This window comes from Sabethes cyaneus, chromosome 3 (assembly GCF_943734655.1).
Source record: "Sabethes cyaneus chromosome 3, idSabCyanKW18_F2, whole genome shotgun sequence".
Taxonomy (NCBI): domain Eukaryota; kingdom Metazoa; phylum Arthropoda; class Insecta; order Diptera; family Culicidae; genus Sabethes; species Sabethes cyaneus.
In genome coordinates, this window is record NC_071355.1 from 17852917 (window position 1) to 17869650 (window position 16734).

Consider the following 16734-nt stretch of genomic DNA (forward strand, 5'->3'; position numbering starts at 1 on the left):
TTTCCTTTTTATTTTTTGATTTTCGTCTCTTTCTTTTTATCTTTTTCTTTAGTCTCTTTTCTTCTTTTTCTTTTCTGTATTCCCGTTTTTTATCCCATCTTGCTCCTTATTTGTCCCGTTTTTCACAATTTCTCCTGGCTTTTTCTTGTTTTCACTCTCTCTCTCTGGTTTTACCTTTTTTCTGCCCGCTGTTTTCACTTGTTCTGTTGCTTTTCTCTTCTTTTTCCTTCCCATTTTTCTTTCTTTTGTTTAGTCCTGATTTTCCTCTGTTCCTTTTTCCTTTCGTTTTTCTTAGTTTTTAGGTTCTTTTTTCCTGTTTTTTCTCTCTCGTCTTTCGTCATTTTTTGTTCTGTTTCGAACTTTTTGTTTCGGTACCGGTTTTCGTCTTTATAATCTTTTTCCATCCCTGTTTTCGATTTTGTCTGTTTATTCTTCCTCTTTCGTTCTACGTGCCCTCCTTTTCTGTCATGCTTTGTGTTTGTTTTCTGCTTAGGCTATTACAAATATTTTATAAAGTTTTTGTCCTTCCGGTGTTGGGTCACTGAAGTGGGGGGGGGGGGGGGGGCTGAATTTTAGCATTTTTATTTAAAGTTTAAACGGGGTATGAAATGGAGAAGGCAAATGAGGAGCATTCAATATAGCTCTAGCTATCCCAAGCCCCTACCTAGCGCCTCCACGTGGCCATACCCAGTAATGCTCTATTGAGTAGCCAAGCTAGGAGGTACGATACTGGGTGATTCCCGGCTACCTGATCTCAAAATCGAGGTTTTGGGCAGACGGCGGAGCCACACGACCTTGTTAATAGGTAAGCATCAAACAAGTTATTTTAATTATTTTTTTCGTTTTAGCTTATGAAGCACCTCCTGCTATATAAAACATTGGCCAGTACGAGTGTTAATACTGCACATGGATATTGGATACCAGAAGAAAAAATTAAATTAATTATTAGAAGCACTTATGGAAACTAAAAGGACGCAACTCTATTTCATTCGAAGGACTGCTGGTGAGATTGTTCTATTTTTATCCATATATACCACATTTCATAAATAAACTAGAATGGGGAAGAGAGAGGGACCATCACAGCACTTGTTTGAAGCGGTGGGCCTAGGGAGAGTGAAACAGTCAACTTTCTATTCCATGCAAAAATCAACGAAAAAAGACAAAAACGAAAGAAAAATTTTTCGGCTGATTTTCGGAAATTTCGTTGTTCGAATTTCCATTTTTGTTTCGTGCTAGAAGCATTAACTCACCTCGTACACTCATTTTTCGAGTTTTTCAGGGTGTAGAACCTACAGACAATTGATTTTATGAAAAAAAAAAATAACTCATACCCTACAAATTATTTTTTGCCCCCCGATTTTGAAAAATTTTGGCTTGAAAGGCAATTTCCAAGAGGGGGGGGGGGTGACAAAAACTTTTGAAACTATTTGCAATGGCTTTATTCGTTTTGCCTTCCCTTTTCATTTTTTTCTTCATTGTTTGATTTTTATTCCGGTTTCCCTCTTTTTCTATTTTTGTTTCTCCCTTTTCCTGCTTCTCATTTCCTCATCCTCTTTTCTTTCGTTTTATCCCGTTTTCCCTTCTATTCTGTCACGCTTTTCCTCTTTCCTTAGAGCACGTGTTTTCTTCGTGCTCTTTTCCGTTATTTGCCCTTCTGTCTCATTTTTCCTTTTTTGCTTCTTTTTCTGGAGAGCGTCAGAAGACGGACTACCTGTAGATCGATTGGTAATCCATCTGTGAATATGCTAAGGAAACATTTTCATAAGAATCTGTTTGCTCTACGTTGTTTGGTTCATTAGCTAAGAATTTTTGAATTAGGAAAATTTACGGGAAAACCGAGTGTTTCTACCATAACTCATGAACAACAAAAAATTTTATCATTAAAAGATAAGAAACTGACAAGCAAGAAAAAAATACTCCAAGAAAATTTTCAAATGTCAGAACATAATTTTCCGTCTTTTCTTTTGAGTTTTCCGTCATCACTTAAATTAAAATTTGACCTAAAAATGAAGAAATTAATTGGTTTAGACTATAGATATTGGGTTTTCCTTGGAAATTCTTTAAAAATAAGTTTTTTATACTTAGCGTATGTTGGTTGCATTATTCAACAATATATGGTTCTAGGCGATTATTGAAAGACTCAAAACACAAGTTTTTGCAGAAGGTTTCAAATCTCTAGGACCTTTCCTTACAAAGTTATCGCTTATTTAAACTTTAATTTTCCTTAACGTCACCAGCCAAGAGTGATAACTTGGCAAGGAAAGGTCCTAGAGTTTTGCAATCTTCTGCAAAAACGTGTATTTTGAGTCATCCAATAATCGCCTAGAACCACATATTCTTGTAAAATGCAACCAATATAAGCTAAGTATGAATCTATAACTTTGCCGAAGAAACTATGTATCTATCTACTAACACAAAAGAATGGACGGGTATCGAGCCTATAGAGAACGCGAAACACGTAAAGCGCAGTAGTCAAATGAACATCTACTGGGCAAAACACCCAAAATGAAGCCTGGCCAAAAGTAATGCTCTATTCATTACTAGAAATACGTGTCATACTGGTCAAAAACCTATATTGGAACTTAACCATGTGAAAATTAATAGTGGATAGTGCTAGTAGTCTTGGATTTACCACCCAGAGCAATCTGGAATGGGATGAATACCTATTAAAACAATGTGGTAAAATACATGCCGCTTTACGATCTCTGCTCCGCTATGAATTGCAGTTCCATGCTGAAATTGAAACTATCTAAAAGCTTATTTCTTCCGTATTTTGTCGCATGCGACTTTCTACTCTCGGAAACCACCTGCAACAATAGATGCAGTTGCTCCTTCGAGCAACGATATCCGGAGGGTATTGGGCATTGGGTCAATATTCGTCGGGATGAAGTTCTGGACGCCGAAAGTTTCCGCGTCAACCCTAGAGAGGAGATTCGGAGTATGGCTGAAGGTGAATCGTACTAATACCTGGGATTCCTGCAACTGAAAGGTATTCACCACACGATGATTAAGAAAGAACTGCAGGAAAATTTCTGGCATCGCATCAACAGTATTATGAAGATCTATCTGTCGGCAGGCAGCATGATTAAGGCCATGAACACATTTGCCTTTCCGCTGTTGACATACAGCTCCGGGGTGGTCAAATGGACCAAAACGGATTTGGAGGCGATCGAACGAGCATTACAAGTATCGCTGACAAAACACCGTTCGCACCACCCAAAATCGGTCCTCTAAAGAATCACCTTACCGTGAATTGAAGAAGGAATAGGTGTGATCGATATCCAGGCACTTTGTGCCTCACAGACCCAACAGTTGCGGAGATATCTCATAGAAAGCCAGAATCGTCATGACATCTACCGCACTGTTTGCGAGGCAGACCACGGGTTTGGCGCCCTGCATCTGGCGCAGCGGGACTATCAGCTGAACTACGTCCCTAAAACAGACGAAGAAAGAATCGCAACGTGGAAGCAAAAAGAGCTGCATGGGACGCATACCCATCCGTAAGAACAATCACACATAGACAAGGCAGCATCAAATACGTGGTTGGTGCGAGGTGATCTCTTTTCGTTAGCCACAATACGGTTGCCAAGTTGGTGCCCAAGCACCAAAAACTTGAACTTGAAGCACAACTTGCTACGTACCCTACTACAAAAACCTGCCCCACCCAGTCCTGGAAAATTACTGTGTAAAACTGTACTGGGATTGCGAGTTCATCACGGATGTCCTCATACGTGCCAATCGCCCTGACGTTGTGGTCTACGACAAAAGGATGAAGTGGACCCCCCCATTGATATCGCTGTACCGCTAGACCTCACGGTGCAGTCAACTTTCTCGACCAAAATCACGAAATATGTACCATGATTTGGCCGAAGAGTTACGGCAAATGTGGCACATTGAGGAAGTACGTATAGATCCAGTAGTAATCTCTGCTACTGGACTAGTTCCCTGTACTCTACTGCGGTCCTTAGAAGAGTTGGAGCTGTACGCTGAACAAATGACGTTTGCATTAAAAAAGTGGACAAAAATTGCCAATTTTTCATGGATTTACCTTCACACACACAGACGAAACTACCCATGCAGCATCAATCATAGTAACCCATGAGTTAGCAGAAAAAATTTGACAGCTCTATCAGTCGAACTCTAACCGTGATGGTGAAAACAGTGAACCCCGCCGCGTCGAAAAGGGACATAGTGTATATGCCCGTTCCGGCATCTAGAACTTCTTGGCACTATTGGACAACAATCAGAGCATTGAAAGAAAGCCCGTTTTCGGCCGACGGCCGACGACCCTGAGCGACAAGAATCTCTAAAGGATGCTGAAGAGGAAGACGGTGTTTCATCGCTGCGTGCGCTTGGCCGGGAGGTCGGTGCAACAGGCCAAACAGTGAAAAGTACCTGGCGAACATGGACATCCCAAGGAACAAAACGGCAGCACCTAAACAAGCAGGTGTGGAATAAGAGTTGTGTGGTAGCATTCGGTGCTGAATAAGCGAATTTGCTGAATTGTCTGTTGTTTAAACGTCATATCTTACGTTTTTTCTAGCTTCTAATCAACATTTATACGTTGTTATATAATTGCGGAATAAGAGTCGAATAAACGTTATGCAAACGTATCGGCAGTACGGCTAAGAGCAGGTGTGGAATAATGGTCGCTTAAAAGCTACCATGAAAATGCATGTCGAATAGACGTTGTGCAAACGTGTCAGTCAAGAGCAATTGTGGAGTAAAAGTGGAATAAGAGTGGAATGAGCATTGCGCAAACGTATCAGTAGCATTACGGAGATCAAGTGTGGAATAATAGTGTAATAAGTGCGGAATGAGCGTTGCGCAAATGTATCAGCAGCATTGCTGAGAGCAAGTGCAGAATAAAAGTGGAAGAACAGTGGAATAGATGTTGTACAAATGAATTTGCAGCATTGTTGAGAGCAAGCGTGGAATAACAGTGGAATAAATGTTGAGCAGCATTGCTGCGAGAAGGTGTGGAATAAAAGTGGAAAATGTGTGGAATGAGCGTTGCGCAAACGTATCAGCTGCATTGCTGAGAGCGAGTGTGGAATAAGAGTGGAATGAAAGTTGCCCAAACGCATCAGCTGTATTGCTAAGAGGAATTGTAGAATATGTGTCGAATAATCGTCGTACAAACGTATCAGTAGCACCACTAAGAGCAGGTATGGAATAAAAGGTGCTTGATGGCAGCCAATAACATCAATAACTTGAATGACACTTTATACTTTACACTTTATAATTTATGCTTTAAATTTATATTAGGTACACTTTATTTTTATTGTTTTGATACATTAAGAATAGAAAACATTTGCATAACCACTTTTAGCCGCCGCAAATCTTTGCTGGTCGTGGAACCTTTTAAGTGTTGTTGCCTGCACGGTGTGTATCTTTTCCCTCGGCGTGTCGTTATCGCTCGTCGTACCGATAAATTTAACAAACTTATCCAAAGACAACCAGCTCTGCTTAACGCTTTGCAAGTTACTCACAATGGATTTGCTCAGCGAGATGCATTTCTTCGGGCTGAAGCCGCCAGAATTGTTATGGTTGGGTGGCATAGTGGCGATACCACCACTGCTGGTAGCGCCGTAATCGTGTGACCAGCTCCCGCTGACGGTACGCAAAAATACCACTGCTTCTCGTGCCATCCGCTGCTCTTTTTTGTTTTCTGGAAGCTCAGGACTATCTGCGTAAACTAATGACGGGGTGACAAAAGTATTCCTCCTCTGCGGTACTAGCACGAATTATTCCTACTGTTACCTAATCACTGCTGCTGCTAATCACATCACTGCTAACTAAATGAACAATCGCTAGCCGAACATTCTGGATTTCTACTTTCCAGTGAAATTTATTCAGTAGAACCGCTCACCGTCGAAATTATTCACAAGTAAAAAGACCTCTGCGTTGTGACTGTGTTATGTTGCTGGTGGTACAAGCGAAATGCTTTATTTTAGTACAAATAGTTTGTTAAATACTTAAAATTACTTAACTTACTTATTAAATACTTCTAAAGTAATCTTGTACAGTAGATGCCAAACATGATTTAAGAAACTACTCTTCAGCGCTTAAATGTATTTTAGCCCATTTTTGTTCCACGCTTGACAAACTTAAGCTGGTAAATCTACATCGGCTGAAAACTCGGCGCCTGTCATATGTCAGATTATCTCAGATGTGTTCGTTGACGGCTTCCGACCGACAGGATGTAAGTTCGAACCCGGGTGAATAAAAAAATTATATGGCGGGCTTGATGAATTTTGAGTCAACCAATGATTTCCTATTAAGTCTCTTATTAAATTATAATATATGCATACTAAAATGGCCATGAAAATAACGAAACCCACAAAATAAAATAAAAATACTTAGCTGCATTTTTTTTCTTTCTGTTATCTAAATGTTGAACAGCTGTCGAATAAACGTAGCTTCAGTGTCATCAGCAGAAGTTTAATAAACATATCTATACGTACTGAATTAACATTTTACTATACGTTACATAACAGTCATACAAACGCATCTTCCACGCCTATATTCAGTACTGTGCTGCCTAAATTCTCCAAAACCAACTGTATAAGCATTGAACAGAGGTGTTTAGACATACTTGAAAAGCAGCTATACAGCATGTGCTGAATAAAAGCTGTCGATTAAACGTTTAATAAGTAAAAATTGTTCCATGGGATACCTGCCAGGAAGTGGCAGTCCCGTCCACTGGTCTCGGAGCTGCAGGCAATGACGCAGTGGCAGCGGTTGAATAAGATGGTCAAGACGATTTTCCCGGCGAATCACGACGTGGCGGTGGTTATGGACGACGAGACCTATCTCACCCTGGATGGCAACGACTGGCAGGGCACTTCGTATTTTACTTCACCCACGAAGTGCGAAGTTCATTTCACACACCAAGTTCCCCAAGAAGGTGCTGCAACGGCTGACAATCAGCGAAAAGGGGATGTCAAAGCCGCTCTTCTGTCGACGCTCCGGACTGGTCGTGAACGGAGAAATTTATAGTTCGAAGTGCCTGCCGGAAGTTGCGTCGTTCATCAAGAAATACCATAAAGGCGAAGGCGCGGTGTTCTGGCCGAATCTGGTATCGGCCCACTACTCGAAACGATCGTTGGAGGAGATGGAGCAGCTGAATATAGATGTCGGCGAACCCGCCCAACGTCCCCCAGCTGCGTCCCGTCGAGAATTTCTGGGAAAACCTGAAGCGTAAGATCTACTCCAACAATTTTGTCGTGAAAACTGAGGAGGATAAATAAAACGAAGAAAGAACTCAAAAACATGTTTATACGCATGTTTTCGTCCATCATGGCGAATGTCGCGGTCAACTTCCGGAAGGCCGGTCGCAAGGGCGTAGAATTTTTTTGCAAGCAAGCTAATATAATTACCTTTCGTGGGAAATGTATTAAACTCAATAACCTAGTTGTGTTCGTTTTTTTTATCACCATCCGAAAAAAGTTAACTTTTTAATGCATGTGTTAATCGAGAAAGCGGTGGTTCTTTATACCTGCAACATTGTGCGGAGGTTCCTGAACCACCATAACTATTCCAATTAAACATTTCAAAATAAAAGAAAACCCTGAGCCTGGCCCCTTTGGCAAAATGGATAGCCCGGCGTAGGTGAAAGTTTCCAGCGTTACCGCTGAGAAGAGAAATATTCTTATAATATTAATAATAATATAAGGGTGCGGCGATAGTTTAATTGTAAAAACACTTGGGTATCATTCGCGCGAGTGTGAACAACCCAATATATTTTTGGCCTCATATCTCAGGGTCATCCGGTTTACCATTCTTCGGACCAAAAACTCCTTCACTTTACAGAAAAATTTACGTTGGACTGCGACAGAGTCAGACACAAGTAGAACAGAAAAAACACACCCGATACACTGGTATACACTGAACTTGCCGCTTCTTCGACGATCAGCCACCGCGGTGCACCGATCGGCTGACGCTTCTAGCACACTACAGTTGATAGCCATCTATCTTGTCGGTGATAGAAGCAAAGGGCGACAACGAGAACTCGGTCAGCTGAAAAATAACTCCCGGCAACAGAAAGGACCAACTGCCGGCAGCAATCACCACCAACAACGGCACTTCTCTGAATAACTTCAAGGATTTGGGAAGAAGACAAACTACCGGAGGAGTGGATAGAAGGTGTGGTTTATAATATCTACAAAAAGGGCAATCGGCTCGATTGCTGTAACTACCGTAGCATTAAGGCCTAGACACAATGCATACGGATTTTACTACGTTGCGGCAATTTGACAGTTTTTGCATGGATTTTCTGTCAAATTTCCGCAGCGTAGTAAAATCCGTATGCATTGTGTCTGGGGCTTTACGCTGATCAACGCCGCCTACTAAATGTTCCCGTAGATTTTGTTCCGTCGCCTAACCCCAATAGCTACGGAATTCCTAGGCCGTATCAGGTGGGCACCTCAATAGCGAAGTCGCAGAAGGAGGCGGAACGGAAGTTAACCTAGGAGCGCCCATGGAAGATAGTGATGTCCTGGCACCTGATCTCCAAGAAGTCAAACGAGAAATCAGATTGCTGAAGACCAATAAAGCCGCTGGGAAGGACCGCCTACCGGCAGAGCTTTATAAACATGGCGGAGAAACGCTAGCAAAGGCTCTACACTGGGTTATTTCGAGGATTTGGAAGGAGGAAAAGCTACCGGAGGAATGGATGGAAGGAGTGGTTTGTCCCATCTACAAAAAGGGTGATCGGCTAGACTGCTGCAACTATCGCGGTATTACGCTGGTAAATGCCGCCTACAAGGTACTCTCCCAGATCCTGTTACGCCGGCTGTCACCGATAGCACAAGGTTTCGTAGGGAATTATCAGGCGGGTTTCATGGGGGCTCGCGCAACTACGGACCAAATTTTTACTATCCGACAGATCTTGCAGAAATGTCGGGAGTACAACGTGCCCACGCATCACATCTTTATTGATTTCAAAGCAGCATACGATACAGTCGATCGAGACAAGCTATGGCAGATAATGCACGAATACGGTTTTCCGGACAAACTGACGCGACTGATCAGAGCTACATTGGATCGAGTGATGTGTTTTGTACGCATCGCTGGGACACTCTCGAGTCCCTTCGAGACGCGACGAGGGTTGAGACAAGGTGACGGTCTATCCTGCATGCTGTTCAACATCGCTCTTGAGGGGGTGATCCGACGAGCGGGCATCGAAACGAGAGGCACGATTTTTACCAAGAGTAGCCAACTTCTAGGCTTTGCAGATGACTTCGATATCATTGCCAGGAACTTTGCGACGGCGGAGGCAATCTACGCCAGACTGAAAGCGGAGTCTAGGAGAATTGGGCTAAAAATAAATGCGTCGAAGACCAAATACATGAAAGGAAGAGGCTCAAAGGAAACAAATGTGCGCCTCCCACGGACGGTAACCGTTGACGGCGACGAACTAGAAGTGGTAGAAGAGTTCGTGTATTTGGGATCGCTGGTGACCGCGGACAACAACACTAGTAAGGAGATCCAGCGGCGCATCCAAGCGGGAAATCGGGCCTACTTTGCCCTTCGTAAAACGCTACGATCAGGAAGCATACGCCGCCGCACGAAGCTAACAATGTACAAAACCATTATTAGACCGGTAGTTCTTTATGGACTTGAAGCCGTGACGCTGCTTACGGAGGACATACGCGCCCTTGCCGTGTTTGAGCGGAAAGTGCTGCGGACGATATTTGGCGGAGTACAAACTGAAAGCGGAGAGTGGCGGAGGCGTATGAATCACGAGCTACAGGCACTGCTTGGGGAGACTCCCATCGTACATCTAGCGAAAGTTAGCAGGCTACGGTGGGCCGGACACGTCGTAAGGATGCCGGACGACAGTGCGACGAAAATAGTCCTCTTCAACAACCCCACCGGCACCAGGAACAGGGGGGCCCAACGTGCACGATGGCTCGACCAGGTCGAGAGCGATTTGCGACTTCTGAGACGACTAGGAAATTGGCGACGAGTGGCCCAAGACCGAGTTGAATGGAGACGAGTGCTTGAAACAGCACGAGCCACCCCGGCTCTATGCTGCTGAAGAAGAAGAATCAGGTGGGCTTTATGGGGGCCCGTGTAACTACGGATCAAATTTTTACTTTACAACCAGTCCTCCAGAAATGTCGGGAGTACAAAATGTCCACGCATCATGCTATCGTAGATTTCAGGACTGCGTGCTACAGTTAGGCGCGAACAGCTATGGCAAATAATGTACGAGAACGGTTTTCCGGACACACTGATGCGGCTGATCTAAGCTAAGCCTGGATCCTTGGAGTCCTTTCGAATCGCGCAGAGGGTTGCAGCAAGTCAATGGACTGTCCTGTATGTTATTCAACATCGCTATTGAAGGAGTGATCCGGCGAGTGGGCATCGAAAAAAGAGGAACGAACTTTTATTACTCAAAGCGCCATTTATTGTGACAGAATAGTTTGAATAATTGTATAGCTTTTTAACTGACCAGCCACCGAATTAATGCACTTACTCGTTAAACTGGCGGTAAAAATGCTAAAATAAGAAGAAATCATGTTTTTTTTATTGGATTTTTTATTTTTAGGCGGTGAAAATTTTGGGATAGACTTTCTGTGAATGCTAGTCATAGAATTTATGGTACTTTCAACCTTAAATAACACCTTTTTGCCGGCTAGTTAAAGTATGATGCTACCCGTCAATGGCAATAAGGCGATATCCATCTAATACTATTAAATTTAATGCAAAAAGAAAATGGAAAGTTTTTCGTGGTTTCACCGTTGAAATTGTAACATTCTAAAAGCTAAAAGTTTCACTTGTTTATATGGCCCTAGCACGCTTCAAGTGCACAACGTTTGTAAGCAAAGATACTCCCACCGATAATTCCGGAGCGGGCCCGACCGTTTGTCTGGTCTCTAATTAAGTAATTACAACAAATAATATGTCAGGAAAGTGACGAGCATAAATGCTCACACCATCATGCGGACAGCAGGGTCGCTAAGGTTCCCATTCATTTGCATACTGTCTCACACATTGGGGACGTTTTCCCCATTGCAACATAATTGCTATCTAGACGTACCAAGAGCTGTGTGTGATTATGTTTTATAATAGTTACATTTTTTCCGCCCTCCACGGAACGGAACGGCTGCCATGGGCAGACCGGAAACAAAAGATCACAGCATAACCGCGCTGCGATTGCTGCGTCACCAACGTCGTCGGTTGGCAAGTAGAAAACCTCCATAACAATAAATACCCGTGGAAACCAGCGAGATTTTCCGCGCCCCGGTTCACAGTGCAGAAGCGCAGCACCCAAACCAAACGCGGGGGCTGCTGCGTCACGGAACGTACGTACGTACGTACGTACGTTTATATGTTTCATTCATCTTTTTCACGGCTATTGGCCTCCCACTGATGGGTGGTGCGTTGGGTGGTGGTGTTTCTCTCATACCTCGGTCGGTGTCGTACGACACCGCGAGCAATTATGGTGCCAAAGACAATCGAATTTAATTACCTTTCCAATACGGCCTGGCCTGGCCTGGCCCGGCCCGGCCCAGTCCGGTCCGGAGAGGAGGCTCTTGATCTTCACTTTTTGCCGTTTGCTTCTGTTTTGCCGCACTCTGGGTGCCTCGGTATTGTTGTCGATTCGCGATGCGTATTGCTTGCTGCTGGCTGTTTTTCAGGGTAACGATTCTCTCAAGATTTCACTTGCACTTTTCTTTCGCCGCTTCGCTTTTGGGGTGTCCGCCTGGCTGAGCTGTGTGTACGCGGTTTAATGTGTAATGTGTAATGAACGAACTGCGAACACCTGCGTTTCGACGACGATTTGGTAATAAAACAGTAACGAACGATTGCTTCGCGCTGTCGCTGCGCTGGCTGGCGGATGATGACGAAATGATGATGCACTCGAACAACACTGTGTGGCGATATTTTTGCGATTAATTTTGTTTGATCAATCAACAACGGGGCGGCGGCGGCGGCGCCTACCAAGTTTGACCTGCAACACACGGTTGCCAGTGGTGATTGGCGATTCGCTAGCAGCTGGACTGGAAGTGTTTGGGAAGCTCTGCTAGCGTCAGTTTGTTGTAGGTTAGGAAAATACTGGATCTGAAAATATTTGTTTCAATCTATGCTTTTAATTGCACACAATTTGTTGGACTAACTATTTTAAGGGGTCTCTCATTTAACTGGCTATCGCAAAATATCTTTGAAATGACGCTAGTAATTATTTAAAAACAGTTACTTTCAATTCTGCTTCGTACTAGTAGGTACTGGCGTGCCCAGGATAGGGCACGTGCCCCGCCTTCTGTGTAAAATTTAATGGAAGTCTGTAGTCTAGTTTCAAGCTTAATTTAAGCTCAATTTCCAGTTCAAATTCAGTTCTAATTGCATGGTCATTTGGAGTCTAGTTTTAAGTCTAATTCCAAATATAATTTTAAGTGGAATTTAAATCAATTAAATTTCAATTACTACTTCAATCTACTTTAAGTTCCATTTCAAGTCTAATTTCAATTTTGATTTTAAGAGGTACTTCAAATACAATTTCAAATTCAATAGCAAATGTAGTTACAAGTTCAATTTCAAACCAATTCATTTCCTTGTTTATGTACAATTTTAAGTCATGGTGGAAAATTTCAAAGAAAAGTAGAAAAATTATGTTCTGTCACCTTGACCTTTTTTGGAATATCTTTTTCTTGTTTGTTATTTTCTAATCTTTTTATATCTCATGAATCAATCAACATAGACCAGTTTCTTATGAAAATGCAGGTAAACTTTTTTTATTCATATATTCACATTTTCATATGCATATTCACAGTTGGATTACCAATAGATTCAGAGGTAGTTCGACCTAGGTAACAATTAGAGATTCTTTTGGTGCCACTTCTCTTTTGCTTGCTCCAGCAAATGTAATTATTTAAAAGCGATAGCTGTTAGGCATGAAAAAAAATGAAAAGCAATAGAATAATAATGATAGAATGGGAAGGAAAACGGGACATTGAAAGAGGAAAAAACGGAAAAGCTGAAAACGGGACTGAAACGAGAGAAAACGAAGCCAAAAACGAGGACACTGAACAGAAAAGGATAAAGTACGGAAGAGAATAGAGGGAAAAACCAAAAAGAAAGCGAAACAAACGAGAAAAAAATGAACATAAATTGAACAGAATAGGAATAAAAGCGAGACGAAAAAGAAATAAAACGGGATGGAAATGAAAGAAAACATGGGAGCAGGAAAATTGAGAAACGAGAACAGAAATAGGGAAAATATTGAAAAAATTAAGACAAAAAGGATAAACTGAAAAGAAAAACTGAAAAGTGAGAGAAGCAGAACATAATAAGAGGAAGAATGGAACAGTCGAAAACGAAATACGGGATAGAAAAGAAGTTAAAGTGCAAAAAAAGATGAATACTGGCACCGAACAAAAGTAAAAAGGCGGAAGTCGGAAAGAAAATGGTAAAAAGTGAGACAGATAAAGAGAAAAAACGAGACTGAAAAAGGAAAGAAGAGGATAAAAAATCAAAAAAGAAAAAATGAAAACGAAAAACAAAACGTGACAGAAAAGGGAAGAAATAGGACATAATAAGATAACGGAACTGACGAAAACGAAACACGAGATAGAAAAAGAGATATAAAGTGAGAAAAGACGAAAACAGGGACCGAATTGAAGAAATAAGTCGGACATCTGTTCGCTAGCTGGAAGAAAAAAGATGAGAAATGAAGATGAAGATGACAGTGGAAAATCAGGGTTTAAGAAAAGGACGAAAAGAAAACGAACAGAGAATGAGGAACCGGCGGATAAACTAAAAAGAAGGAAGTGGGAAAACGAGACAAGAAAGAAGACGAGAACACGAGAACACGGAATACAAAACAGGAAATTAAAAGGGAAATTACGTGAAAAGAAAAACAAAGGAATTACGAGAGAGAAAAAAAAGCAAATCGATAAAGAAAACGGAGAGGTTAAACAGGATATAAGATGGGGAAGGATATGGAAAGGAAACCCTGTGACAAAAGATAAAGAAGGGAGCAAAAAATTGGATAGCAAAAAGAGGAAAAACATGGCCTTTTACCCCAGTTTTCCCCTTCTGTCATACAAAAAAAAGGCGAAGGCGAAAAATGAGAAGGAAAGGAGATAAAAAGAGTTACAAAAAGGCGAAATGTGTAAACAAGAAGACGGAAAACGGGAACGAAAATAACCTAAAACAAATGAAAAATATGACTGAAAGGAAAAAATACATGGATAGGAAAAAACAAGAAACAAGGAACAGGAAAAATGGAAGACGAGAGAGAAAAGAAGGAAAAATGGGAACAAAGGGAGAGTAAAAACCAAGAAAAAGGTACATTAATGAAAAATAAAACGAAACGAAAAGAGGAAAACATCGACAAAACAAAAATAGGAAGATGAAAACGGTAGACAAAAAGGTTAAAACGGAAAGGAAAAACATAACCGAATCGAAAAGGGGGAAAACAAAACATAACAAAAGGAAGAATAGAACAGACGAGATAGAAAAATAGAAACGTGCAATAAATAGAAGAAAGAAGTCGAGAGTCGGACAGAAAATGGGACAAAAAAAAGGACAGAAAAAGAGGAAAAACGGTATAGGAAAATCAGGAAGAAGAAAAGGATCAGAGAAAGAGGAAACGGTGGACAGAAAAAAAGAAAAAAAAGAAGGGGTCGAAAACAGGGAAAACGAGGCAAGAAAAAGAACACGGAACACCGGACAGGAGAAATCAACAGGTAAGTTTGGGAAAGAAAAAATGGAAGAAGAGAGAAAAGACGGAAAACGGGAGCTAAATTAGAGCAGAAATCCAGAAAACCAGAAAAATGAGACAAAAGAGCAAAAATATGGAAGACAAAGAGGTTAGAAAGGAAAGGAAAAACAGAATCCAACAGAAAGCGAGGAAAAACCAAACATAATGAGAGGAAGAACAGAACATAAGTATAAGCATAGGATACCACCGCCCGTGTGCTGCTACTCCGTTATTGACAAGGACCTATGAAAATTGCAAAATGATGGCTGGAAAAAGCGTACTTGGGACAGCACGACATTCCTCATTGTGCAACCTTATCAGGTCTCTGCATGCTGATCAATACTGACGCCGGCCACGTGCGAATGTGGGTCCTGGTGGGATGGGAAGGAATGTTAGTCCAATGCTCGTTGCTACTAAAGGCCAGGGAATCCTCTGCATCTTCACAAATATTTCGTGAAAGGAATTGTTGTTAGTAGATGGGGGGAGCTAGATGGATAATGTAAGTATGTAAGCACCAGTTATATGGGACTAACCAGGATATTCGAAAATTTTCTAGTAAAGTCAGTAAATTAGGAAAATTAAGATATAAAAATTACCTTTTTAACAAATTTAATATAATGCCAATGGTGCTCATGTACAACCATAATTTAATTCATATCGAAAAATACTATGCACAAGCGAGATTTACGGCTCAAAAACCACGTGACAACCTGAACTTATCCGCGATCAGGGAAATCAGGGATAATGAAACGAGCCAATATAGTCCCTAAGTTGATAAGCATTTCCTCTTACCAACGCTAATATGCAGAGATATAGCGCCCCAATTTAAACCAATTAAATTTCAATTTCTACTTTGAGTTTCATTTCAAGTATAATTTCAATTTTGATTTTAAGTGTAAATATTCTTAGCTTATTCACAGTTGGATTACCGATGGATCTAGGGGTAGTCCATCTTCTGCTGCACTAGACAGAAGGAGAAAAAACAGAGCACTTAGGAAAACGTGACAAAAGGCATAAAAAAAACAAGAAAAACAATAGAATAATTGTGACGGAATGGGAGGGAAAACGGGACATTGGAAGAGGAAAAACCGGAACAGAGGCAAACGAGACAGAAACGAGAGCGAACGAAGCAAAAAAAAGGCGGAGACTGGACAGCAAAAGATGAAGAACGGAGAGAAAAAGATGATGAACGGAAGTTAAAAGTAGAAGAAAAAAACAAAAAGAAAACGAGAAAGAAAGTGAAGATAAACTGGACATAACAGGAGTAAAAACATGACAAAACAGGAAAAAAACGAGAAAAGGAGAAAATACGGGAGCAGGAAAATGGAGAAACGAAAACAAAAAACGAGGAAAAACGGGACAGAAAAATAAAAAAATAGAGAAAAAAATGAAAAAGTAGGAAAAAAGAATAAAACAGAAGAGAAAAACAGAACATGACAGAAAAGTGGGGAAAACAGGACATAATAAGAGGAAGAACAGAACTGAAGAAAATTTAAAAAAGGGATAGAGAAGAAGGTAAAGAGAACAGATTAAAACAGGGACTGAATGAAAGTAAAATGATGGAAGTCGGACAGAAAATGATTAGAAACGAGACAGAAAAAGAGGAAAAAAGATACTGAAAAATAAAAAATGGAGGGAGAAAATGAAAACCGTAGACAAAAAAGATTAAAGGAGGGAAAATATGTCATAACAAGAGAGCGGAACTGACGAAAACGTAAAATGGGATAACAAAGGGATAAAAAGTGAAACACGACGAAAATCAGGACCGAATAAAGGAAATAAGTGGAAAGTCGGACAGAAAATGACCGAAAACGAGACAGAAAAAGAGGAAAAACGAACCAGGAAATGATGAAAAATGGAAGAAAAAGGATGAAAAACGAAACAGAAGGAACTCGGGGTTTAGGAAAAAGATGAAAAGAAAAGGAAATCGAAACGGCGGACAGAAAAGGAAAAGGAAGGGGCGAAAAAGAGGGAAAACGAGAGAACGAAAAGAACACGAAACCCAAATACGGTACAAA

The 16734-nt window shown here is 41.2% G+C and overlaps 1 pseudogene; it reads left to right on the forward strand.

Annotated features, from left to right (window-relative positions):
- Nucleotides 1-3003: 3003 nt before the first annotated feature.
- LOC128739327 (protein l(2)37Cc-like) overlaps nt 3004-16734 on the forward strand; it is a 43524-nt pseudogene continuing 29793 nt past the window's right edge.